Here is a 27748-nt window from a genome sequence, read left to right as displayed (position 1 = left end):
AGTTAAAGGACTTTGTGTGGGTGCACACGCATGTACCATTATTAAACATTGTAACTGTGTAGTGGGGTGTGATCCCTGGGGCCTTAGGGGTGGTATGGCCTGTCGGGTATGTAGCCCCTCCCCTTAACTCACCTGCCATGACTTTGATATTAAGTTATCAAGAGAGGGGGTTCAGTGGAGATCTTCCTGGGAGGGCTTCCCAACAATGGCAGTATTCATGATTGCTTGATGTAATGTTCCACAGGCTCTACCTTCCCTATACCTTGCCCACTTGCCAACCACATAGGTGATGGTGCAATGGGGGTTTTGGTCTTGCAGGCTTACCTGCCACCTGCTCCAGATGGGGCACCCTCTGGCCTTGAGGCCCCAAACTTCTCTCTCTATCACTTTGATATTCTCTCTGTTTTTTCCAGTTTCCTTCAGAAGAAATATTCTCCTAGGGAGGAGAGGGATGTGGAGCTGCCTCCTTTTCCCCTACCTCCTACATGGGGCTCAAATGCCTCCCCTGCTCTACTACTTACAGGGGGATTGAACACTCTCCCTGGTCTGTCTTCCACAGGGAGCTGCAGTGCTTCCCCTTCTCTGCCTCCTTCAGGGGGCTGAAGTGCTTCCCCTTCTCTGCCTCCTTCAGGGGGCTGAAGTGCTTCCCCTGCTCTGCCTCTGGCAGGGGACTCAAAGATTTCCCCTGCCCTGCTCTCCAGTGCTGTTCTGGCTGTGATGCTCCTCTTCCCCGCAGAAGCCTCAGCACATCTGTTTGCTGTCCACCTACTCTCTCTCTCTCCCTCTGGCTCCTTCCTTGCGCGGGGTCTGTCAGGGCTTTTAAACTTTCCTAGCCACCATGATTGGTCCAGGTGTTCCCTGCGTGGGGAACAGATGATCAAATAGCTGGCGTAATGCCGGCTGGCATGGCTGCGGCCATGGTCCCGGCTCCTGCACTGACGGACCAGCAGCAGGTAAGTTCTTCCTGTGGAGGGGATGTTTCTGTGTTTTGGGACACGCGGAGCTTGCCCTCGCCCCTTTGAAAACTCGTAGGGGCATCTACAAAAACTTTACCAATAGTAGGAGGAAGTAACAGAAAGAAACCTGGTGGTTAGGATATTCAACTCAGATATGAAATCCTAGGTTCAAGTCACTGCTTTGCCTGATTCTTAATTCCTTTGCTGGAGCTGTGCCATTTAGTTTAAACAATTTCATATTCCTATTAAAAAAAATTCTGAACTTAAAATTATCTGGAGTGAGGGACTTGATCCTGGATCTCCCACACTTTTCCAAATGGCTTAGCTATCGCTACTCGGTGGTGCTACTATTACTCCTACTATTACTACTATTAAAAGCTATCTGTACACAAAATATGTTTTTTCAAGAAAGTTTCTGTTTATTCAAAACAGCACATCCCACCAAAAAAAATTTTTTTTTTTCGAAATTCCTAGTCAGATTTATTGATTTTTTTTCCATCTAGAACAAGGGCCATTTTGTCCTTTGAAAACAAAGTTTAGCACATGTGGCCATGTGTAGATGAAACAAGGGGCATGTGTGCACAATACTTTAAAGCAGGTTAAATGCTTTTGCGCTGCATTAATGCCATTGGTGTTTCAACATGTTGGCAGCATATTGTGTAGTAATTCCAGCTGCTGTAGCAAAATCAGTGGTACAATGTGCCTTAAATGACTTGGGGCACAGAAAACTGTGCTGCCGTACAGCCACAGAACAAAGCACCAGGATTTGTGCAGCTTTCGGGCTCTGCAAGAAGCCCTGCAGGCAGCCTGACAGCAGCCCAGAGAGGTAGGCTCTGCCCAAGAAAAGCAGTGAGCCTGATCTTTTTTTCCCTGAAGCCTGCCTGAGCTGTGCAGGGGCCTGGTGCTTCCCTCTGCAGCTGCGGTGCCTCCCACGACTGCCTGAGCTGGGTGCCTATGGGCAGGTGACACCTGGGGGGAAGGGGGCGGCTGCTGCTGCTGCAGAGGGAATCGCCATCCCCCCACACCCCTCAGCCAAGGGACCACTCTGCACACCAGCAGAGAAGCAGGTAAGTTTGGGTGTGTGCACAACACGGGGGTTTAAAGGGCCCTAAATTGAAGTGGTATTTTTAAAAAAACAACTGCTTCAATTACCCTCCCCCCCATTTCATCTACACATGCCCTGTGGTTCTTTCTTTTCATGCCTATAGTCCAAAATACAAAAAGAGAAGTTTTCTGTATTAAGGATATTTTACATGTCCACAAAATAAAGATATTTTTGCCACCCGCCTTGATTCAGTGTGGTGAATCTATGTAGTTTATGAAATGTACTTGTACAATGGCATGCTCAGCATTATATAAGGCAAATATTTGTTTCTTCATTTACTAAATTTGATAAGTACTGCTTGGTAGACAGCTTGAAGAAATCTTTCACCTCCATTTCAGCTCTAGAACAGACTCTACATTTTAGGTGAGAACCCTAACCACCAAGTTATGGATCAGTCATTCTCTCTCATGCTTTCCTCTACAGCCAAATATTTCTAAAGATCTTAATTTCATCCTAATGTGGAATGTGTTGGTTTTTCTTTATTTATTTAGTGAAATGGATTTTTTTCTTTTTTTGTAAGCAGCCACACTGGCTACAGCCACCAAGCAGGGTTTTTTTTATAAACAGGAATCCCAATCTCCACAATTAGAGTAGGCTGAAGGCTCATTTTCACTACTGGAATGACATAAGGGGGAATATCAGGAATGATGTTTAAACCCCAAATCTCCATTCTAAGGCACTGTGTGATCATAAAGAGACAATCAAACTTATGTTTGCCCAGTCTTCCAGATCTGCCTGACCTAAAAATAGGTAAATTATCTGAACATGACCTTTCTAAACTACTCAGAGTTGTTTGACAGTCACGTAAGTCATTATATGTTCAGGCTTTCCAGTGAATGGTTAAGATATTATTAAAAAGATAATAATGATTAAAGAATAGAAAATGCTGTCATTTGTGGAGTAATCCTCTGAATATTTTTCTTAAGAATCATAGGCTGTAAAAGACCTCATTAGTCATCTAGTCCAACTTCCTGAATAAATGCAAGAGTTGCTGTTCTTAAGCAATCCAAGACAGTATCTTCTTTCGAATCTCCAGTGAAGAAGATCCCAAAGATTCCCTAGGCAGCTTGTTTCATTTTCGTGCTGTTCTTACACTTGGGAAGTTTCTTGAGATTTAATCTAAATCTGCTTTACCCATTTAAGTTTAAACTAATTACCTCTTCCCCTGCTGTCTGCAGCAAGATATCTTTTCCCCCCGCCATTTTCTTTATGGCAGCCTTTATATTTGAAAAGAGCTATCAGGACTGCTGCCCTGGTCTTCTTAGAACAGCAGCTGACCCAGATCTTCAGTCTTTGTTGCAACTGTCGGTGGATGGACAGAACCTGCCTAAGCATATGAGGCTCTGTCCCTTCCTCGTCCTTAGTTGACTACTTCCCCTAGTTATGGTCAGGAAGAAGTGGCCAGGCAACCTAAGGCGATTCCAGGGAATTTACTGATTTTTTTACTGCATTCCTGCAAGTTTCTTGTCTTCTGACTTTCTGCTTCCTGACCTGTCTTGGCCTTGGACTCTTCTGTTTGCCAGAGCCTACCCTTGGCCTTAGCTTTAGCTCCATGACTCTGTGACACTGTGACTCTAACCTGTTAACCCCAGCTGTTTCCTAAGCCTGGCCACCCACATCCTGGTGCTTTACAGTAGCATAAGAAAAGGAACTAGACTCAGTTGTACAATGGACAATAATTGTGTTTTGGTATATTGGTATGTATTAACTCAATGAAATATGATTTCAGTACTAAATGCTATGGCCATAAATAGTCATGTTTCACAAACAATCAATCCCAGTTCCAAACATTCCCCAATTTCTACTTCCCCTTCGTATGCAATCTATTTCCACAAATTACTCTCCCTTTAAATTGTCTATATCTTTGAACAAAAACAGGCAATAAAGCTTCTGCTTCCATTAAAAGCTGATTTTGAATGTAAGGAAAATTCTTCCTAGTGCCCCATTTTCACGTGAAGGATGAGAACAGAATTGATCACCCACAATGGCTATGATTGCTGAAAACTACTGTTTATAGTTATATGCCACATGTTTTCTATTCTTCCTACTGTCTGTGTTGAATTTAGCTGTTATATTTATATAATTGTAAGGAGAGAATTATGGAAGTCAGAAATTCTCTTTCATGAGGCCTTCAAGAATATAAAGTTTAGACTTCAATAGGAATGGGAATAAAAAAAAATCTCAAATCCTTCTGAAGAAAAATAATATCAAAACAATTTTTCAAAACTTTCTACAGAATAAATTCATTTCAAGGATGGGATATTTTGGAAGATAATGTTATGCTCTTATAACATAAAATAAACTAATCTGAAGGGACAGCTAGTTTCAAAATGTAAAATAATAAAAAGTCCCATGTCAAAACTCGATATTTTGACAAACTTTTCTCCGGTTTTCCCCCTTAAGTGAAAATCCAAAGAAACAGGCCCAATTTTTTAAATTAGTTCTACATAACTGCACATTACAGTGGAACATGATTCTGTTAAAATTCTCCAAACAGCTCTAGAAGTCTACTCTTCCCTCCAATCAGCCAGACTACCTTCCGTCAAGCACACCTTTTAGGCACATAGGGGCCACATCTACATGAGATGCTGACTGTGCAGATATTACTGTGCAGTCATTTAGTACTTGTTTATACAAGTACTATACAAGTTATACAAGTACTAAATGACTGTGCAATAACCTGAGTTACTGCACAGTAGCACTGACAAATGTCTTTTTTTGTGACACTACTGCACAGTAGCATCACAGCCTAATACTACTGTGCAGTATGTTGCATCACAGTTGTTAGCATGCGATGCAACTGCGCAGCTGTATCGAGCTACTGCACAGTCAGTGTCTCTTGTAGACATGGCCGAGAAGTCTGAGCTTATGTGCAGCCCCTCTAGGTTTTTCAGAAATAACCATAGCAATTCCACTATCTTAGGTGCCTGTTACTGCCGTAAAAGGAGGCTGTAGGAAAAGATCTGTAACTAAATTCTTGTGATTCTTAATGTACAGACTGCACATGTAGGCAAGGCATTAATAAACCTGTGAATGGGCTATTCACAAAAGTCATTTTTTTGACCAGGGATTTTTCTACACCTTCATCAGACAGGGAAATCACTCACAAAAAGGATTGATCAGAGTTCAAGGGCTAGCTTTATGCTGGTCCAGTGACTGATGTACCCTGTGTATATAGCATACATAGGAAACAGTACTGTGGAAGATTATGACTGCCTTGAGAAATTTTGTTCACCCTGTTCAGATCTGGTGATTAAATATCACAGTCTACCCCTAAAGAGATCCAATCTGCTGTTTCATTATGAGTTATTTTTCCAGCATCTTAGTATTTCCATTTTGCCTAAGTAAAAGATAGGCTCAGTAATAAAGCATTTGAAGGGCCCAAATAATAATTAAGCTCAGTGGGTATCAAGTAACAGAAGCTCTTCATCTTGACACATATGGAGCTAGGTTTCGGATGAATGGATCTCACAGCTATCAGCATGTAATCTCTTCTTTTTAACATACCTTGCAGCATGACAGCTGTGATACATGAATATTGAGAATGAAAAAATCATTCAGCCCACTGAGGCTCATCCCTTCCTTGTACATTATTTTCCCAGGACATACCCAATCATTTCTTGAATGACCCTACTGTTTTTGTCTTCACAACTTTGCCCTGTAGGGATTCCACACATTTATTATTTGGTAACTGAAAAAAGTGCCTCTCACTGACTTGCCTGAATTTATTCTCTTTCACTCCTTATTATGCAAGCAACTCACTCATCTATAGCATGTTGAACACAGAGACTCCAGTCAGAATTTTCAAAGTGGGGTTGCATTTTCATTGCCATTTATGCTGTTTTTCTAGATAATGTAGTTTCTTAGGTCTTTAATCGGTTCTTGAGGGATCTGTGAATCGAGCCAATTTACCTTTGTACTCTAAGGGTCAAGGCAACAGATCATAAAAAAGAAACAAATAAACCTTTAAACCACTGGAACTTCAAAGGGTTGGATTGTCCACCCGAATCTTAAACTATTAGATGTGTAGAACTACAGAGCATTTCATGTTGAGGCATACAGCTAAGTCTTGTCCTCAGATGTGCAAGTGTCTCCCTTTGACAGATACAGTAAAGAACTCTTTTTCTGGGATTTAAGGGCAGAATTTGGATTGTGAGCTAAACAATCAGCATCTAAATTCTGCACAAGCTACATACAAGTGCTTATATTTTTTATTGTATTTTTTGTTATGGTTATGCCAGCACCTATTTGATATGTAGTTACTGGAGATTTTGCACTTATTATCACATTTGTTCTATTGCAAGGAGCTTGTTTCTCAGTTTGATTACATTTTATTTAAATGCAAAACATATTAAAAGAGAAAGTGCTTTTTGGCTGAGGGCCTGGTGGCATTTTCAGCTTCACTGTTCAGATAATTAAGGACTTATTGAAAATATACTGGCTGATCTTTAAAAATGCCTTTCGTGCTGTAGACGTTTTTAGTATTACTGCCATGTGTTTTGGTTTCATATAACAAATGAAAATGATATGCCTTTAGGACTTTAAGTACAACAGTGGAAAAATACTGGAGAATGATTTTATCTACCCAGACATGTACAGATTGTCTCATAAGATCAAACCGGTCTTCTGACAGAATAAGAAACAATTAAATTACTGTAGAACAATGGTCCTCTCAATTAGCTTTATTTCTTAATTCTATATGAGTTCTTCATGTCACTAACCTTTGAATATGTCAGCATTTCTGTTGTCAGGACCATGAATACTTACCCTGGAACAAAGTTTGGCAAAGGAGATCAAAGTCAATTGCTTTTAACAAAAACTTTGAGAAATAAACCCATTCAAAAGTTTCTTACCTAATTGCTTGTGAAAATATTACTTCCAAAAATATTTTTTGTTCTCTGTTTACTGATACACAGCCATTGGCTTTTTGCCTGTTTGTTTCTTGATACTTTCTTTTCAATTTTAATGAACTTTAATAAAATGTTACATTAAATCACACCAAATCAAGTAATTAAACTGCATAACCTTGACTGTAGGGATAGGAAATTCTGGGACTGAAATAAATATCAATATTTAACCTTGTGACTAAAATGTTGTCAAGCTTATGTTCTTTGTTATTCCTTTTTTTTGCCCAAGTTCAGCAGAGCATTTAAGTAGATGGGTTTTATCCCCAGGTATGCAAGCAGTCTTTCTAATCAAGACAATATTCTGAAAAAAAACTGGGAAGTTGAGTATTAACCAAAATTGTCCTATTTTAAAATTAAGGCTGCTTGCAGATATGGTGACCCCACCTCCCACCCCTACCCCACCAATGCTTTACTTTAAACTTGGCGTGCTCCTGTGCTGAGCTCAGTACATGTCCAGAAGAAGCAGTGCTTTAGTTGGACCTGGCTTTCCCACCATCTGCATAGATCAGGCACTTAAGTGCGGCATATTTGGCACTTTTATCTAATAGCTGATTGAAACAGCCTTAGTTTCATAGTTTCATACCAGCTAGGGTCAGGAGGGAGCAGAACAGATCATCTAGCCTGACCCCCTGTCACAGGCAGGAATGAATACTGGGTTCACAAGACCCCAGACAGGTGATCATCTAACCTCCTCTTGAATTTGCCCAAGGTAGGGGCAAGGATCACTTCCCTCCTTTTTAAAGTGTGGCACCCCGTACTGGACGCAGTACTCCAACTGCGGCCTGACCAAAGTCGCACAGAGGGGGAGTATCACCTCTCTGGACGGGCTTGAGATGCATCTTTGGATACATGCCAAGGTATGGCTGGCCTTGCTGGCTACAGTCTGGCATTGGCGGCTCATGTTCATCTTGGAGTCAATAATGACTCCAAGATCCCATTCTGCCTCTGTGCTTTCAAGAGGGGAACTCCCCAGCATGTATGTATGCTGTGGATTCCTTCTCCCAAGATGCAGCACCGTACATTTATCTACATTGAACCCCATCCTATTCTCATCTGCCCACTTTTATAGTCTGTCTAAATCTATTTGCAGCCTCTCTCTCCCTTCAAGTGTGTCCACCTTGCCCCACATGTTAGTGTCATCAGCAAACCTGGACAGCGTGCTTTCCACACCCTCATCCAAGTCGCTGATGAAGATGTTAAACAGTGCAGGCCCAAGGATCAAGACCTGGGGTACCCCACTGCTCACAACTCGCCAGGTTGAGTACAACCTGTCCATCACTACTCTCTGGGTGCGCCCCATCAGCCAATTTTTTTTACCCATCTAACTGTGTAGGCATCAATGCCATAGTCACTTAATTTATTGATGGGGATGGGGTGAGAGACGGTGTCAAAGGCCTTCTTAAAGTCTAGAAAGACTACGTCCACGGCGACACCATCATTCAAGGATTTAGTCACCTGGTCATAAAAGGCAACCAAGTTGGTCAGGCAGGACCTGCCTTTGATGAACCCGTGCTGATTGCCCCTGAGCAAGATTCCCCTCTGCTGGCTCCCCACCGGTGTGCTCCTTGATGATTCTCTCCAAGATCTTCTTGACCACCGAGGGGAGGCTTACAGGCCTATAATTACCTGGGCCCTCCCTCCTCCCTTTCTTGAAAATTGGGACCACATTAGTCAGTTTCCAATCCCCCAACACCTGGCCAGATGACCATGAATGCTCATACAGCTGGGCCAAGGGCTTTGTGATGACCCCTGCCAGCTCCCTCAACACCCTTGGGTGGAGGTCATCTGGACCTGCAGATTTAAAAATGTCTAGCCCTTGCAGAATATCCCTGATTACATCTGTGCTGACTGAAGGCCTGACAGAATTATCCCTGAGATTGTCCCAACCTCTGGTAGGTGGAATGTCCCGGGCCCTGTTCAAGAAAACAGAGGCAAAGAAACTGTTAAAAATATCAGCTTTCTTGTCTGGCATAGCCACAAGATTACCGTTTGTGTCTTGCAGGGGCCCTACATTGCCTGGTGCCCTCTTCTTGCTCCCAATGTACTTGAAAAAGGACTTTTTGTTGTCTTTAATCCTAGATGCTAGCCTGAGTTCCATCTCTGCCTTGGCCTTCCTAATAGCCCTCCTACACTCATGGGCCGAGAAGGAGTACTCCTTCTTGGTGATAGCTCCTCCCTTCCACTGGCTTTACACCCCCCTGTTAGTCCTCAGGCATTGCTAAATGCCCTTGCTGAGCCAAGGGGGTTTCTGAGCACTCTTACCCCCCTTGCTTCTCTCAGGGACTGTTATCCTTTGGGCCCGGAGGATTGCCCCCTTAAGGTACGACCATCCCTCATGAACTCCCATCTTCTCTACTTTCTGGGCTCTCAGTGCCTCCCCCACTAATCTCCTAAGATCATTGAAGTTGGCCCTTCTGAAGTCAAGGACATTAGCTTTGGTGTAAGCCCTTGACATCCTGCGTTGGATAGTGAAATCCAGGCAGATGATGATTGCTATTGCCCAGGTGGTCAAGGACCTGCAGTCTCCTCATCAGGTCATCCCCCATGGCCAGGACCAGGTTCAGCAGGATGTTACCCCTAGTGGGGCTATGCACTTCCTGAATAAGGTGAAGGTCCTGTAATACAGCCAGGAACCTACAAAAGTGGTCAGACCTGGCTGTCTGCTCCTCCCAGCAAATGTCTGGGTAGTTTAGGTCACCCATGACAATAACATCCCTTGACCTAATCACCTCCATAAGCTGACTGGAGACGTCCTGGTCTAGCTCTTCCCCCTGGTTGGGTGGTCTGTAGTAGACACCCACCGTAAGGTCCCTTTCACCATGCCCCCCTTGTAGTTTGACCCATAGTGTCTCTGCCTGACCCTCCTCTACCCTGAAGCTAATCCTTTATGATGTAAGGTGCTTTTTGGCATAAAGCGCAACTCCCCCATCTTTCCTCTCTGTCCTGTCTCTTCTATATAGGGTGTATCCTTGAATGCCCACCACCCAGTCATAAGTAGGGTCCCACCAGGTTTCTGTGAGCCCTACTAAGTCTGGATTCTTACTTGCAATCAGGAGGCAGTGCCAAAAAGGGAGGAAGTGCCAAAAAGCCGTGCTGAAGCACCCAATCTATACAGATGCTGTGAAGTCAGGTTGAAGTAACGTTGCTTCTTCCAGTAATGTGCCTTTTTCCCCCCACGTCTGTCAGCACCTTGAATATATTTTCTTTCAGAAAAACGCATTTTTACATGTAACAAAATGCTTCTTGATATGCTTTTAAATCCAATATAATGTGAGGATTCAGAGCAATTGTACATGTGACAGGGGTTTAATCCCCAAGGTTTTATTCTATGCCCCCTAAATTGAAACAGGAGGCACAGAATAAAACCCTGAGGACTAAACTGTTTCAATGTTTCTGTCATGTTATGGTGAGGGGCCTGATCCTTTTTGTTGTTGTTGTTGAAGCTGGAGTTTTCCCAGAGCTGGAAGGGAGCAAGAAGCCAAAAGGCTGAGGAGCCCCTGAGATGCGGGGCCCCCAGTCCTTCCCTCTGTGGCAGCAGAACCCCGCTCCAAGGCTGCCCAGGCAGACTTCTAGCAGCCCAGGTGCTGCCCCAGCTTTAAGGCAGCACCAGTCCAATTCAACTGTTCCCCAAGCCTCCCTAGGGAACAAGACCAAGTGGGCTTCCAGCTTGTGGGCTTGGGGAACAGTCGGATCAGGCTGGGTGCTGCAGCTGAGCTCAAGTACCACCCAGCCCACTAGCAGCCCATATGAGTGCCCCTGGCTACTGCCTCCCCAGAGGGATGGAACAGGGCCCCCATAGCTCAGGGACCACTTAGCAGCTCATCCTGCAGCCATGGGAGAGGTGGGCTCTGCTGAAAAAAAATAAAAAGGAATAAGGCCCCTCACCACTTCTGCCTTTAGCAGGTCTGTTGAAAGGAGAACCAATGTGGGTCTCAATCCTTTATTTCTGTGGAGACTGCCCACCTCTCCTATGACTGGGGGGCAGGGGGCAAACTGACAGTGGCATCAGTACAATTTGCAACAATGACAATCATTTATAACCCCAAAAGTCTTGCTCATGATGCCATTAAGCCACACAAAGTGCAATTTCCATCATGTATACATGTTAATGGTATCATGTGTACCAGGACCCCCTGTGGCCTGAAGGTGAAATACTTATTCTCCTACCCCATCCCCTCCCTCCCTCATATAAACGGGTCTTGCTAAACATAGGTAAGCATAATAGGGTTGGAATGTTGATGGCCCAGGAAATGTAAAAGAGGCAAGGTGTGTCTGTGTGTTTATGTGTGTTTTTGTGATATTCATTAGGAAAGTTGTTGAACAATTTTTCAAGTACAAAGCACCCTTCTTCAGGTATGGGAAAGAAGCAGACACAGGCTAAGCCATATAACAAGGGAAAAAACACCATAGTTTATATTTACAGTATTGTTACATGGTGTCATCTGGAAGGCTCTGGCATCCATGACCACAGTCCACTCTTTGGTGAGAGGGGGAGCAAGCTGCTTGGAAGGGATGGCTTCCATCTCTCTCCACTGGGGAGGAGGGTCTTCTCAGCCAGACTGGCTGACCTGCTCCACTGGGCTTTAAACTAAGTCCACCAGGGGACGGGGGGACTACTGCCACTGCTGGCCCACTCAGCAACCCTTGCAAAACCAGCAGGCCAAGGCACTTAAGGGAGCCCACCCCTGCCCCAACTCTGGAACAATCTGTAAGAAAGGCCAGGGCCGCAAAGGGGACATTTCCTGCCTATACATGAAAGCCAGGAGCTTGGGGAATAAGCAGGAGAAACTTGTCCTCCTGCTTAACACAAATAACTATGATGTCATAGGAATAATGGAGACCTGGTGGGACTCCACCCATGACTGGACCATGGGTATAGATGGCTATACCCTGTACAGGAGAGGGTATACCCTGTACTTCCCACCCAAAGTCAAGAACCTGACCAGGAGTTCACCAGGGAATTGGCTGAGGCCACATGGTCCTGGTCCATGGTTGTTATGGGAGATTTCAACTACCCATACATCTCATGGGAAGAGCACTTAGCCAATCTGAGCAGTCACAAATCTTCCTCTCATGCATAGATGACCTCTATCTGACACAAGAAGTCTACAGGCCAATGAGAGGTAATACACTGCTTGACCTGGTACTGGCAACTGGCGACAACCTAATCAATGGCCTAATGCTCAAAGGGAAGCTGGGTGATAGTGACCATGAGCTGATCACTTTCACCATCCACTGTAAAGCTGACAAGTCAGTCAGCAATGCAGAAAGCCTCGACTTCAGGAAAGATGACTTTGACAAGCTCAGGAGGCTTGTTGGTGAGGTCCTAAGGGACCACAACCTGAAGGCGAGGGGAGTTCAGGAGGAGTGGTTGCTCCTCAAAGAAGTGATCCTTAATTCACAAGCTCAGGCTACTTTGCCTTGGAGGAAAGGCAGGAAAAGGACACAGCAGCCCCCTTGGCTCAGCAAGGAACTAGTAACCTCCTGTGCCTAAAAAGAAAGACCTACAAAGGATGGAGGATGGGATCCACTTTCAAGGAGGACTATTCTGCACTGGTCCGGTCCTTCAGGGAGGAAACCAGGAAAGCCAACACTACAATGGAACTCTAACTGGCTACTAGTACCAAGGATAATAAAAAGTACTTTTTCAGATATGTGGGGAGCCAGAGGAAAAGCAAGGGCAACATTGGACCCCTGCTATAACCAGATGGGACAACTGACAACCGACACCCAGGAAAAAGCCAACCTACTAAATGGGTACTTTGCATCGATCTTTCACCAGTCCCATGGTACACCCCTGCCCATTACAGGACAGGGAGGCCTGGGTGAAGGAGATTCCATCAATCAATGCTGACCTTGTGAAGGAACACCTTGAGAGGCTGGATACCTTCAAGTCAGCTGGCCTTGAAAATCTACACCCCAGGGTACTCAAGGAGCTAGTTAGCATCATAGCTCAGCCCCTGGCATGGATCTTTGAGAACTCCTGGCACTCTGGTGAAGTGCCCAAAGATTGGAAGAAGGCCAAAGTGGTGCCTATCTTCAAAAAAAGATGGAAAGTGAATCTGGCAAACTACAGGCCCATCAGTCTCACCTCTATCCCAGGGAAGGTCTTAGAAAAGATTATCAAAGAGGCCATTCTCAATGGACTGGCCAATGGCAACATCCTGAGGGATAGCCAGCATGGGTTTGTTGTGGGTAGGTCTTGCTTGACCAATGTCATTTCCTTCTATGACCAGGTGACCTGTCACCTGGACAAGGGAGAGGAGATTAATGTCATATATCTTGACTTCAAAAAAGTCTTCAATCTGGCAACCTATTATCACCTCTTGGCAAAACTGACCCACCGTGGTCTCAGGTCCACCACGATCTGCTGGCTGGGGAATTAGCTCTGTGGTTGAACCCAGAGGATGGTGGTTGACAGAAGTCAATTTTCATGGGGCCCTGTGACCACTGGGGTCTCTCAAGGCTCTGTCCTTGGGCCTATATTGTTCAATATCTTCATTAATGATGTGGACATTTGAGTTAGAAGTGGACTGGCCAAGTTTGCTGATGATATCAAACTCTGGGGTAAAGCATCCACAAGAGAGGACAGGAGGGTGATCCAGGCTGACCTTGACAGGCTCAGAAAATGGGTGGCTGAGAACGTGATGGTGTTTAACACTGAAAAATGCAAGGTTCTCCACCTTGGGAAAAACCAGAAGCATCTCAATAGGCTTGGCAGTGCTACGCTAGCTAGCACTACAGATGAAAGGGACTTGGGGGTCATGACTGATCACAAGATGAACATGAGCCTGCAATGTGATGCTGCAGCTAGTAAAGTGAGTAAAACTCTGGCTTCCATCTATAGATGCTTCTCAAGCAAATCCCAGGACGTCATTCTCCTGTTGTACTTGGCCTTGGTGAGGCCACAGCTGCAGTACTGTGTCCAGTTTTGGGCTCCACAATTCAAAAAGGACATGGAGAAGCTTGAGAGAGTCCATAGAAGAGCCACTTACATGATTGGTAGTCAGGAAAACAGACCTTACAACGACGGGCTGAGAGCTATGGGACTCTTCAGCCTTGAAAAGCACAGGCCTGCCATTAGAGGTGGTTCAAGCACCTACTTTGAATGCCTTCAAGAGAAATTTGGATGTTTATCTTGCTGGGATCCTATGACCCCAGCTGATTTCCTGCCCCTGGGTAGGGGGCTGGACTCGATGATCTTCGGATGTCTCTTCCAGGCCAAATGTCTATGAAATCTATGAAACTCTGTAAATGAAAGCAGTCACTTAAGGAACGGAGGATGGTTGTGAAGAAGGAGCAAGGAGAGGTGATCGCAACTAGCTTTAATACAAGGTAAGTGCAGTGGAATGGATAATTTAATTACTTAGAAGAACAAGACCATTTCAAAGGGAAAAGACTTTTTATTACCCATGGAATACAGAGAGGTTGGCAAAGATAGCAGGTAGACTGTAATGAGTCATATAGCTATTGCTTAGTCCACTGTTTTTAGTATCCAGTAAGGCTATGGATTTTTGTTTCTAGTCCCATATTTTGAAGAAGTCTTGTAGATTTACCTTAAGCACAAGAATTATGAGATTAGAAAATGAGTGGTTGTTCTCTGAAAACTGTTTTCTTACTGGTGTGTGTCTTTGTAGTGTTTTTCCATCTCAACACTAGATATTGTGATCCATCTCAAGCATAGTCTTTGTTTAAATTAATCACATAGTTTCTATGAAGGTATTTGTTGCATTCATTAAGATGTACCAAATTCTATGATACACAGGTATAGAAACTGTGGATTCTGATGGTTTCATTGTGGGAGTTGTATTGTGGTCACAGTGGAGACTTGTTGACAAGTTTTACGTCTATTATTTAAAAAACCCAAACATGTGGGTGAAGCTAAAAGAAAGAAAAAGAAATTATTGTTTAGGTCTGGCCTTTTTTGATGTTTGTCTTTAAGGCTTTACGTATTTTTGTCTATTCAAAGATGGTATCCCATGCTGCCATGTCAGGAGAAACTGATGTCCCTCTCAGTGAGCAGATGAACGATGAAAAGGTCTCCCATTGCGTTCTAAGAAATGAAAATAAAAGTCTGTTTGTGACATAGCTTGTAAGTAGTGGGACTGTTGTACAGAAGTGTAAGTTGCAAGTTATAAAACACACATATAAAATTCTTTGGAGAGATCATTCTTGACTTCCATTTATATACCTGAGTTGGTCTCATATGGTGACATCACAAGGATGTCACAAATTACCTGCAGTTACCATTTCCCTCCAATTAATCTAGATAAAAAATAGCACTGCAAGGCTGAATTTATCATTGAAATTTTCAGTTACATAACTCATAATTAGAGTATAGTGTAAACTATAATAACCCATGATTTGAAGAACAGTCAAACCCAAAACTGGTTTATTCACAATATCATAAAATGTATCTTTAATAATTCCTTTTTTTATAGAGATTGAATTTAAGTCAGTTGACACAAACCACGTAATCTGGATTTTCATATAAATTCAGTGAGACACTTGATATGTTGCTTTCTCATAGGAATAATGAAAATTTAGAATATAATATATTGGATTGATCAAACTACATTAGCTCCATAAGGCTTCTCACAAAAGATAAGGATAGAAAGAGGGAGAAATGGTTACAAAAGAAAGAATCTTCATAACCATCAATGAAATTCAAGTTTTCTTTTTGAAGACCAATATCTTACTTGTAAAACACCACATAGGAATTTGTTCCAATGGAGCCAATGAGGCATGATTCCATGTAGAGTTGAAAGTCACATACTTATTTTAGAGGTCTGAGGAAAATATTGGGCATGAGGAAATTACAATGGTACACACTGCTTAAGGAAATTAATGTCATTTGATCTACAATTTTAAAAAAAGCCTTAAGAATTACCTACCTCTTTTATTCACTTTAACAAGTGGTGTTGAGAGTTAAAAAGATCAAACATAGAACAAAATAAAATAAATAAAGTTATCATGAACAACGTGTGCCCCTGGAGGCTGGAGGGGCATGGCAACTGCCCATAGGTGGCAGCGGTGGTGTTGGTGGCATGGGTGTGGCAGCAGTGAGCGGGGACCATCTGCAGGTGGCTGCAGCAGTGTTGGCGATGATGGGGTGATGGCAAGCAGTGGGCAGCAAGCAGAGGCCACCTGCAGCCACTGTCTGTGTTGTCAGCAGCAGCAAGTGGTGAGTTGGGACCACCTGCAGGCGGCAGCAGCTGAATCAGCAGTGAGATGGGGTTTGCGACTGCCTGCAGAAGCTGGCAGTGGCTTTGGCAGTGGCCAATCTCAGGCAAGGCATGTGCCTCCCTGTGTCTCCCCTACATGTCACCTATGAAAGTTATATTACTCAAGGAAGGCTATGATTGTAATTGGCGGCATAACATCTGGGTGGCATTAGGACAGGGTGTAGGGGAGGTTGGATCCCCAGAAGAAATCCCTGCATGTATTGGCTTGAGCTGACTGTAGTAGAGAACAAGCAATGCCTCCTGACTAGTAACATCAATGAAACATCAAGATGTGGCAGGTAAGAGTCAGACCCCACTGCAGTGAATTACAGGCAAGTAACAGAGAGATGAACGGATGGGGTCAAGAATGCTCTAGGCTGCCGAGTACTTAATCTCAGTCAGGCATAACCCTCCCACAATTATCTTATCAATTTTATTTTCCTCAACAAAAAACCTGCCCCAAGATGAAGCCAAGGCCAAGACAGACTGATACTGTATACAAAAAAAATTTGAATTAGATGCAGGAATGTTTGAAACTACTGTTAGGGATAAATATATTACAAAACAAGCTATGCTTACATCTTTCCAATTCTCTATCACAGCACTCTCATTAGAAGCTTTGGAATAGATTTTTAACATTTGGAAATGTATTGTAAAGCATTCCTGCTGTAGTGAGCTAATAAAACTGTCCTTCACTCATAAAAGCACTTATAAGACTGAGAACATTATGAAAGATACAGCAATCTCATTATATTATTGAGGGGAAAAAGGAAAATAGTTAATATTGAGTTCAAAGGAATAGAGTGTCCTTCATGCTGAACTTAGTAGTCCAAAAGTTCAAGTTATGAACCTGTTCCTGCAACCTTTATTCATGTTACTAGCCCCATTTACTTCAATGGGGCTCTGTGTTAAAGTAAAAATTAAAGATTAGTGTTTTTACAACTGAACTGGAAGATAAGTTCATATGCCCTCCTCATCCTAAATTGTTGTGCCACTGCATTTCAAAGACAGTTTGTCATATGAGAAGCAAAGTTCAGATTCAGATTTTCATCTGAACTTTCCCAGTTTGAAGTGTTTGGATTCGGTGTTTTGCACTGGCCCATCAGAAAATAAGCCCCTCCCATGGAGTCCTGGTAAAAATTTGATTTGGGATCCAGGGTCTCACAACAATGAGTTACACTGTAGGATACAACTGCTTAAACTCAGTTTATTTCATATGCAGTTACCTTTGTGATCCCCCTATCCTGGGTCTCCCTCTGGTTTTCAAAACTGACAGCAGATCCAAAGCGTCATACTATCAGCCAAAAAGAAGAGTGCTCAGATAACATCGTTTCTCCTGAAAGTACCCAAATCTCACCCCACAATTTTGAGCATTCTTTATATGCAAGTCCAGTCAACCATAGGATCCCCCTACAAAGAGGTAATGTTCTTGTCAATTTGTTAAACTGAATTCATGGCAGCTTTGTTCCAGCAGAGAGGCACAGAACTATCTTAATGCCTTGGAAGACCAGAATCCATGTTTTCAAGTCACAATATCTAACACTGCTATAGTAATCTTATTGAAATTCATTGGTTCTGACTATTTTTAAAGCTTTATATATCTTAGACTGTATAGCAGTCCAGAGACTATGGAAATAAGTTTAATCATTAAAGAATATAATGTTTTAGAAACTGAAGATACTACAGGAATCTGGAAGCTGGGCTCAAGGGGTCAGGGGTGCAGGTAGTCTTTTCCTTTGTGCTCCCGGTTGCAGGCCACAGACCTAGGGGTGAAGAATGCATCGAAGAAGTCAACTGACAACTTCACAGCAGTGCTACCGAGAGGGCTTTAGTTTCTTCAACCACAGTGCACACTTCAGGGAGAGAACTCCTGGGAAGGGACAGCATCGATCTCATGCAGAGAGCTAAGTCCCTGTTCTCAGCCAGGATGACCAATCTTTTAGATAGTGCTTTAAACTAAGATAACTGAGGCCTGGGGATGAGGAAACACTGACTGGAGCACATCCAGGGATGGGAACACAAAAAAACTCCGAAGTTGGGGACAATAGCAGAGCCAATTTTGCAAGAGCTGAGGGAATGGTTCTCCCTCAACATAACAAGAAATTGAGGGTCTCAGTTGGAGGACTCAGGTGCCTGTACGCTAATGCCAGGAGCATGGGGAACAAGCAGGAGGAGCTAGCCCTCCTAATCTCCAGTGGGCATTATGATTTAGCAGGGTTTTACATGGACCTGGTGGGACTCTTCACATGATTGGAACATAACCATAGAGGGCTACACCTTGCACAGAGGGACTGAGTAGGGAAGAAAGGTGGAGGTGTAGTTCTCCATGTGAGGGAGCAGTACACCTCCTTGGAGGTCAACATTGGTCTGCAAAGAAGAGTGTCTCTATACCCTATGGGTCAAACTACAGTGGAGGGAGGGGCAGGGGACCAGTGAGAGTGACCTAACTGTAGGTGTATGCTGCAGAGCACCAAACCAAGGGGAAGAACTTGATTTGCAGTTCTCTCCAGAACTGGCAGAGGCCGGAAGCACACAGGACATAGTCATCATGGGTAACTTCAATTACCCACCAAGTTATGGGGGAGCATGATCATGCTTGAAAATAGGCTACAGATTCAGGTGGACCTAGATGAGCTAGGAAGTTGGGCAGATCAGAACCAGATGAAGTTCAACATTGAGAAGTGTAAAGTGCTCCATCTGGGGATGAACAATCCCCAACATACTTACAGGCTCAGTGGCACCATACTGACTAGCACCATGACTGAAAGGACCTAGGGGTAATAGTAGACCATAGTATGAACATGAGCTGTCTGTCACGGGGCACTCCTGCACCCCGCTCCTAAGGAAGCTCAACCCCGGGAGGGAGAGATATGTAGCAGGGCACTAGGGTGCCTGCTACTGGCATCAGTGATGCGGACTTAGCTGTCAGTCAGCAGGGCAACACAGGGGGTTGCCGAGGCAACTGAGTGGGTCAGCTGACCAAAAGGGGGCAGGGCCTGGCCTTTATAAACAGCCAGGCCGAGTCCAGAGTCAGTTCCCCTCTGACAGGCTGAGAAGCAGGAGTTCTGCTGCAGATCAGAGCAAGGCAGAGCTGCCTGAGCATCTGCGTGTTGATGGGATGGAGAGCCCTCTGTCACAGAGGCTTGACAGAGAGCCAGGGTGGTGCGGAATGTTATAGCTGGTAGGCTGATTTTGTGTTACAGCCGGTGGGCTCAGGGCTTTATGTTTGTTGTTGTGAAGTTTGTGTAAAATCGGAGGACCGGGTGAGGCTGTAGGGGAAGGAGGAGGCCTCAGGGCAGCCCCCCAATAGTGTGGAGGTTCCTGGTGCCCTGGGAGGGCACAGCAATCTGGTGCCAAGGAGGGCACAGCAGGTGGTGTGCTGTAGGGTGGCGCTGTGTTGTGGGGTGTCCCAACCCCAGCCCAGTGGGGTGACATCAGGCAGAGCTAATGGGGTGTCCTAACCCCAGCCCAGTGGGGCGACATCGGACAGAGCTAGTGGGGTGTCCTGACCCCAGCCCCAGAAAGGGGGTGAGCTTATTGAGGAGCCCCAGAAGGGGGCGAGGTTATTGAGAGGCCCAGAGAAGGGGCGAGCTACATATTGAGAAGCCCCGGGGAGGGCGAGCTACATATTGGTAGGCCCCAGCGAAGGCGAGTGCACGGGTAAGAGCCCGGTGAAGGTGGACGTGCGGATAAGAGCCTGAAGAGGGTGAGCTACATAAGGGAGTCCCAGGGAGGGGGTGAATCTATCGCGGGACCCCAAAGAGAGGGCGAGGTATACAGAGGCCCCGGAGAGGGCGTGTACATATTGAGAGGCCCTGGAGAGGGCGCGTACATATTGAGAGGCCCCAGAGGGGGTGAGCATAAGAGCGAGATGACCCGGGAGGGGTCACTAAGATGAGTAGACATACGAGAACGTCCAGTACATCTGCGAGGCTTGGGGCGTGCTACAGGGGAGGTCGGAGGCACGCGACGCCCATAGGGTTAGGGCACCAAATTCATCTGGTACAGAGCTGGGACCGGTAGAGTAAGAGCACCGGGTCCAAGGAGCCAAGTAAGGCAGCCTCCCATTAATCTTAGAGAAACAGCAAAGTTGTGGCGGGCAAGAAAGAGGGTGCTAGACCAGCAACTTGGCACGGTAGGGGCACCAGGGGAGATCACGGCCGCTCCTGAGTCCCTGCCCTGTGACACTGTCAATGAGATGCTGTAGCCAGCAGAGCAAACAATATTCTGGTATGCATCAACCGATACATCTCAAGCAAAACCAAGGAAACAATTCTTTTGCTTTATTCAGCATTTCTGAGATGACAGCTGAAGTATTGCATCCAGTTCTGGGTGCTATACTACAACAAGGATGTGGGAAAGCTTGAGAGAGTCCAGAGATGAGCCACCCATATGATCAGAGACTTGCAAAGCAAGCCATATGAGGAAAGGCTGAGGGACTTGGGTCTTTTCAGCCTAAAAAAGAGAAGGCTGAGAAGGGACTTGGTAGAAGCTTACCCTGGAAGTCCTGGAAGTCCATTTCAGGCTTAACACTAGGAAAAAATTCTTCAAAGTCAGTGTGTCTAGACTGTGAAATAAACTCCCTCCAGAGATGTTGCAATCACCTACCCTGGAAATCTTCAAGAGGAGATTGGACGGCCACCTTGGTGGGGTGACTTGACCCCAGTTGTCTTTCCTGCCTAGTGCAGGGGGCCTGGACCCAATGATCTTGCAAGGTCCCTGATAGCCCCTTACAATCTTTGAATCTAAGATAACACTTTTCACTTTTAATGTTTCATTTACGGTTTTCCTATTATTATTAGATGGGCAGACTGAAAACAGTGTATAACCTCTTACATGGAGCTTCTGTAATATTCGTGTCACAAATAATATCCTTTTTTGGGTTTTGTTAACACATAAGTAGAAATGGGAAATGCCAACTATAATAAAAACTTTATTTCCAAATACATTTCAAGATCAATTCACAGTTATGTGAGTTCTTGAGACTTAAAGCTTACAAATCTACATGTTATGAAAATGAGTAAGCAATACTTTAATTAAGTAAATAAATCTAGAATGCATTTTATGGTATATATACCTACACTCTGATGGTTTAGTTTTCATTGACGCACATTTTATTCACGTAAGTCTTTCAATAGTTCCAGAAGAAATAAACTAAAAATAAATAGCATTTCAGCAGTAACCAAACCAGATACTGTATCCTGATGGTATCATTTCAATTCTTATTAATGCCATATTTTAAAGCATTAGGAATTTCCCCATCTAAGATGTCACAAATGAAAGCACTTCGTGGTTTTCAAAAATAATTATGTTTAATAACAATGGCACCAATTAATTGGCAGTGCAAGAATCTTCAGCACATTAACATTTTACTAAAACTACAGCAAATGGCCCTCATATATTTCAGATGGGTGCCACTCTTGTGCTTTCCGAAATTCTTTTTATCTACATTATCTCTCCATGTAATGCAGCTGAGGACTTGGTATATATTGGGCAGCTGATTCTCAACTGATGCATACTCTCATAGCTTTAATGGAACATATGGAACTTTGATTATTTACATAAGCAAATGATCTGATATAAAAGTATCGTTTTAAAGAATAATCTTTTAATAGAAGTGAAATGAATTAATACTTAGGTCATTCCCCCCTCCCCTCCCATCCATACATTTTGTATTCTTTTAAAAACTTTTCCCTTTATTGTGAAATTGGCACATTTTGGCTGTATGGTTTCTTTCCATGGCTGAAAGGTAGCTCTGACTAACCAAATGGAACATGTTCATCCCAATGAATGGAAGCACTGATGGCCAAGGGAAATGTCCTGCTTAGTTTCACGTTTTCCGCTAGGCAAATCTTATATACAGTGCTGTTTACATTCAGAATACAAAGTAGAATTTACTTGCCCAGGAAACACCAAAATATAAAAAAAATATATATACCCAGAGTATTGCCTATTTCCTTATTCATTGAAGAGTGTGATTCTTCAAGCAGAGCTCTTTGGAAGTTTCTCAAAGGATGTGGAGAAGCTATAGAGAGTTCAGAGGAGAGCTACATGCATTATCAGAGGTCAAGGGACAGGCCATATGAGGAGAAGCTGAGAGGCATGGGACTCTTCAGCTTGGCTAAGCATAGGTTCCGGGGGGGTGGGAGGAGGAGCTTGGTGGCTGCCTATATCAGGGGTGTTAATTAGGACCTTGGAGAATGTCTTCTTCAACAGGGTTCACCCAGGGAAAACAAGGTCCAACAGTCACAAACTGCTAGAAGACCATTTTAGACTGGACATAAGGAAAAAACTTCTTTACAGTCCAAGTCGGGAATAGACTACCCCCAGAAGTGGTGCAAGTACCTACTCTGGACAAATTCAAGATGCAATTGGACAATTATCTTGCTGGGATCCTCTGATCCCATCTGACTTCCTGCCCTTGGGCAGGGGGCTGAACCACATGATCTCATGAGGTTCCTTCTAGCCCTAATGTCTATGAAATCTATGAAAGAAACTTTTGGAAGTAAATGATAATTCATAAAAAAGTGATCTAAATCAAAATCAAAACCACTGATTTTGACAAAGGTATTGTATTAAAAGAAAAAAATGACAAGGAAGAAACAAACAGTTTGTTCATTTTAAAGTAGATCTGTTATTACTTTTTATAGTTTTCCATCATGAAATGACTCTTTGTATTAATTTTTATCAGGTTAACTAAAATAAAACATTTTGATTGACCTGAAACAACATTTAACAGAGTGCTGCTTTGCAGGATATTATGCGTTTGTGTGTATATGCTCATTGAAAGTGAGTATTTTCCCATAAAATTAAAAAAAAACAGATTTTCATATAGCTCCATCAGCAGAAAGATGAATGCTCTCAGCTCCTACTGCTTTTGTTGAAAGCAGGCCATTCATTCGGTCTACAGCTGCTCTGTGTAGAATCAGTCTCTTTTTTGCAATCTTTGTGTCTCTCCATTTCAAATCTGGTAAATTTCTATTTGCCACAAAAAGTCGTTGTGAGCAGGAATACAATTTCCATGTATTTATTAAATGCTCCATAAACTGATTAATTTATATCTGACAAACTTCAGTATGCAACTCATGTATCCTAATACAAGAAAACACAGGCAAAGTCTTTAATACTAGAAAACTTTCCCTTCCTACTAAAATTTTATCTGGTAGAAGAGAAACATGCAATTCAATGAAGTGTACTGATGTCAATAGTACAGAAAAGGGAATAGAGAGTCTGATTCTGACCTTAACAGGGATTTTGTCCAAGTAAAGGCCGTAGAAAAAGGCTTCATACTATCCAAATTCCTTAACTAAATGGTAGCACATGGTCAAATCAAAGGCTCTCTGGAATGACCCACTGGGCACATATGATTAAGTGCACAAGGGAGTGATGAGCCTAGCATCATGTCCAGTTGCTTTTGTCTCCCTAGCCCAAACAACCAAGCACCCATTTACAACTCAGTCATCCTTTGGGACATTCTTTAGCACAAATTCACAGCAAAGCCTGAAGTCAGGCCTCTGGAGTTGTTATATGAAACACCTTAATTTCTCTGTTAGAGCACCCCTGCTCATTTAAGAGATTTTTTTTTTTTTTACTAGAAGGTGATTTCTATGCTAGTCTTTGGAAGCCAGTGTGGAGGTACTTGTTTTGAAATATCCTGTGCATTCTGCAGCATATTTCCCACTTAGCTCTGGGGTCCACTGTTTCAAGAGACTTGAACTTTTGTCTGAGCCTCATTTCACTTCAGTGTTATAATAAAACTAATATTCAGAATTATTTGCACATATGTCAACATGTTTTGAGCAAATAAAGAAAATTTTTGTTTGGCAGACTTCTTTGACAAAAGCATTCTTGACAGAGTCATTGAACAATAAGCTGAGCTTTCAGTTTGGATTCTGGTTATGAACAGAATCCGTTTCTTGTAAAAACCTCTTTTTTATTAATACAATCTACTCTAAATTAAATGAAGAAAATGGATAGAAACCAAAAAGCATTTTAAAGTAATTAATCTGTGTCTAATCAGACTTGATCTCTAATCTAGGGCACATTTTAGTAGCTGAAGTTTTTTTTCTCCCTACTGAAAGAACTCCCTTAATGATGACATCCAGCCTAATAGAACTAAAGGAATGGCCTCCATTAACTTTGACTAGCAAAATGATTTTCTCTTTTGTGTATCTCTTTCAGTCACATCATGCTATCAACAAAATAATTATTTCATTCAAAGAGGTTTTTTACCATTTAATTGGAACTCAAAAAAGCAAATTTCAAACTGACTGAAATAAAAAGAGGTTAAAAAGGTGCTTTACTATTACAGCACAAGTTATACAATCAGTGATACTATCTATTCAAAAGTGATGCAGGAGTGGGGCTTCTCCCTGTACTGCCACTTCTGAAGGGAATATAAACATGCCATGTAAACATGCAATAGCACAATCATTCACTTATGTACACATGCATTTAAAGGAATGTGGGAAGCTTGAGAGAAATGAGACAATTTTTTACATAAGCTACTATTTTGAATAGTTGCCTAGTCTTAGATGCTACAGTCTATAATATATATTATAAAATATGTTGTGGTGCATTCAGTAACCAAGGATCTGACAATGATAAAATATTACCAAGTAATTCATTGTTCTAGTTTGATACCTAGTTTGCTTCTTTCAGTTCAAACTGTATATCTCTGAGAGGAAAGAAAAACATAAATATAATAAACATAATTTTGGAAGACTCAATAATAAACAAAAGTAGATTCTATTATAATCTATAGTCTTTTGTGGAGGATATACCCCTGATATGCTGAACCCCAGTGGCATCACACCCATTTTATACCCATAGTAGCTGACAAAGTATTGGATTTGTAACTTTTTACTGGTCCAGTACTAAGTACTCCATCGTACATGTCAGGCTAATGTAAGGTGGAAAGTGGAATTCCTTTTAGGGAAAAGAAATAAAAATATTGCTGACTGGTAATTCAAAAAAAAATAATGACAATGTCAAAGTTGCTCAGATGTTTGCAAATCTAGACTTATTTCTGCTGCATTTTTCTTAACAATCCATATGAGGGTCTCTGAGGTAAATGCTAAATAAAAAGTATTACATGGTTCACCAGTTTGCCAAAGGGGAATTGCTACTGCAAATCATAATATAGTCTTTAAATCAGTGATTGCAAATGGGCTGTATTTTAAATGGAAAGGAGTTTACATGTGTTCCCTTTAAGCTTGGACAAAAAGTTTCTATTTAGTGGCATTTTCAAGAAAAATTATTTTGTATATGATGGATGTGAATGACAGCTAAGAGGAATTGATTTTATTTTAAAAGTGATTTCTTTTGAAATTCTACCTGGTGCTACCAATGGGTCCACTTTACAGAGACATCTTCAGCTTGCAAAACACATTAAATGTACAATTGACCATTCTTGTTTGAAACAATGTGCTGGATCTTTTGAAGTGTTAGAGCTGAATTCATTTATTCTAATTGAGGATACAGCTCAATGTATCTAAACAGAAAATGACTCCAAACAACTGGGGATGCACTCGCTTGGCAATATTCCAGTTCATTCTATAAATAAAAGTCATGAGTTAGTCCTTTGTCCTCTCAAGAACATGACCAAGGAAAGAGTAAGCTAGGCACAAACAACTCAGGTAATTTCCTGCACAATGGGAACCTTAACAGAATCATGAAAAGATTTTTTTCAATTTAAAACAAATATATCAAGATGTTCATAAATTGTGCAGATATCACAATGTTTATGCTGTTTCCTACTGGCTTCTTTATTGTCAGTGCACTTTTAAACTGATAATAACCAGAAGTGTAAGACTTTGGCTTTTGCCATATTACTTGGCTTTCTTAACTCATTGATGTTGTGTCAGTTTTGAAATCCTTCCAGGCTAAAATAAGTATCCTACTCTTTTGGCTTGGAAAATCTGGGCTTCCTATCTTCATTGCCTGCTTGGCCTGGGACGTATGTAGCTTTTGGCTGAGTATATGTACAGCTTCTCACCCAAATACTTAAATTTATATATATTGCATGTGTGCACACATGCACACATTTTTCAAACATAATTGAGTATACTAGCTCATTGTGTAAAAAGATTAATAGAAATCTACTTCTCATTTTTCCCCTTTTTTGTAAGCGATAAAGGTATTCTTTAATATGTTTTCTCCATTCATAATGTGTTATAATTGACGTTTATATATGCCCATCCCTCTTGCAATTCAAAGGAGGAAAAAGGATTCAGTACTCATGATTTGTAAATAGGTCTATTCAGCATTTATAAGTTATAAATTACTTTTTGGTGACCTAGAAGTCATGCAAAAGAGCATTTTATTAAGTAAGTCAGGCTGGTGTCTGTTGAACACATTTTCAATAAGTACTTATGCTGCTCTTCAATTTTCTGTCAACCTTGAGGTCAAAGATGTTGATATCCAAGAACTCTGGTCCTACACATCTTACTGAAGCTCAGATTTAACACAAATTCTGTAAATTTTATTGTGTCATTAAAGAACTCTTACATAATCATAAGCCTCTATTTGATATGAACATTTTCCTGTGAATATTTTTTAATCTAGATTTTTAAATACTAGTTCAAAAAACACAGGAAAATATTTCTAAGGAAAAAAAAGAGTTAAAAAAAAGGATTCATAAATTGAAGGAGAAAACAGATGCCTTATACTTATATATTAAAGCCATTGTAAATAATACTTTTTCCAAATCCTAAGTATATAATACTTTACCATTAAAAATGGGGAAAAATAAATCAGAATAGACAAGAATTTAAACAAATTATGGACTATTACTAGAGACTGTATTTTTTAAATCACTCCTGAAAGCAATTTTATATTAAGAGAAAGGATATATATTATATATAGTTTATATATTTGTACTTTCTAAAATATGTTTTAAAATACTAGGTGCAAATAGTTCCTTACCCATCCTGAAGTAAGACAGATATTTTGGAAAATGCTTGTCATGCACCTTGGGCATGTCTGCACATGCGCCCCACTGTGCAGTTGGTATTGCGCAGTCCCAGAAGTGCCTAGATCATTTCTGACTCTACTGAGCAGTAGGTCATTGCATAGCATCTACAGCATAGCATCTACAAATTAATTGGACCTACCTTCATTTTCATCAAGTGACAGTTTGGCCTTTTTATTCTGGTTTTTCAGTCAAATCTGCCTCTGTAGTTTGCAGTATCATAGTATTACTGAATTTGGTGGCCATCTGATAAGAATAATAATGAGGGTGCAGCAAAATAATTGAAACAGTTTGAAACATTCATAATTTGAAGTCTTTGTCTATTGTTCCAGATTTTGGTTTGGGGGTTGTTTTATTTTTCACAACATAGATCAATTTAGAGTAAAAATGTATACTATTTTAGTCATAATTTATTCTGTCACTTTTTGAAGGCTGATTTTTTTTATATAGTTACAGGGACAAAAGCTTCCTGAAAAAAATTCTGGTGCTGTTTTAAAAGTGAACAAAAATTTAGCTGATTCAGAGTCCTCCAACACAGAAGCTGTTGAAATAAAAAAAACAGCTATAAAGTATGATACTGGAAT

This window comes from Crocodylus siamensis, chromosome 2 (genome assembly GCF_052110815.1).
Source record: "Crocodylus siamensis isolate JL-2025a chromosome 2, ASM5211081v1, whole genome shotgun sequence".
Classification (NCBI taxonomy): Eukaryota; Metazoa; Chordata; order Crocodylia; family Crocodylidae; genus Crocodylus; species Crocodylus siamensis.
Note: the sequence above shows the minus strand (reverse complement) of the source record.